Source organism: Halichoerus grypus, chromosome 6 (assembly GCF_964656455.1).
Source record: "Halichoerus grypus chromosome 6, mHalGry1.hap1.1, whole genome shotgun sequence".
NCBI classification, from domain to species: Eukaryota; Metazoa; Chordata; class Mammalia; order Carnivora; family Phocidae; genus Halichoerus; species Halichoerus grypus.
Genome location: NC_135717.1, coordinates 169,929,694 through 169,930,817, shown reverse-complemented (window position 1 = coordinate 169,930,817; position 1,124 = coordinate 169,929,694).

Genomic DNA, 1,124 nt, shown 5'->3' with positions numbered 1-1,124 from the left:
TTCCTATTGGAGAAACTGCCAGAAAGTGGGGTGTGCCGTCCACCCCCAGGGGACTGTGGGACCAAATTTCTACACAGGAAGGGCTTGTGCAGGGTGGGGTGATCTTAAGGAAGGGATGTCTTTTTCTTTTAAGTAAGCTCTACGTACCACGTGGGGCTTGAACTCATGACCCCGAGATCAAGAGTCCCATGTTCTACCGACTGAGCCAGCCAGGCGCCCCAGGAAGGGATGTTTCTTAAACTGCCCTCTGTAGCGAGCAGGTCTACTTGGGGCTGATGGAGACTGGGGCGTTACCAAGACCCCCGAAGACCACCCTGGAGCTGCCACCATTGCTGTTCACAGATGGTCTGTCCCCAGTGGGGGGCCCACATCAACCTGCGTGCCCAGCTTTGCCCTCCCCATCCCCCTCCCCTCCTTCCCGTTGGCCAGGACACGCGCGCTGCTCGCTGTCTCCTGGAAGCCTTGTCCCCACATGCTGGCCTCGCTTTATCTCGTTGGTCATCTCTGCACAGGAAGGAGCCTGGGTGGGTGCCAGGGCTGCCTAAGCAGATTATGTCATTCACCCCAGGGGGGTGGGTGGTTCAAAGCAACTGGGTCCTCAGGCTAGCCCCTAGGGGGCCCCGGGGCCCTGAGCTATCTTCACAACCAGACCCCAAAGAGGAAGCAGAGGCCCAGAGATGGGGAGTGGCCTCCCCACGCCACACAGCAGGGAAGAGATGGAGCTGAGCCTAGAATCCCCTTCCAGCTATCCCCCCCCCTCCCCCCCGCCCCCAGAGCTGCTTCCTGATCACATTCTCCGCAGCTCACAGGAAATGGCTTCTCTGGAGCTTAAGGGAGGATGTGACATGGTCCCAACTCCCCACACCCCATTTCCAGGGGCCACTTCTCCTCTGCCACCGAGATTATCACCAACTTAAAAAACACTCATACCCATGGAGGACAGGTTCCCCACCACGATCTGCTCCTCCTAACACCTTGGGAGGGACCATCTCCACTTCATAGGTGTGGAAACTGAGGCACAGAGAGGTTCGGAGGACCCGGAGCTGGCGCGTACGGAGCCAGCCCTGATCTTCATATTGCCTGCTTTCTTTCTTCCTTTCTCTCTCTCTCTTTTTTTTTTTTAA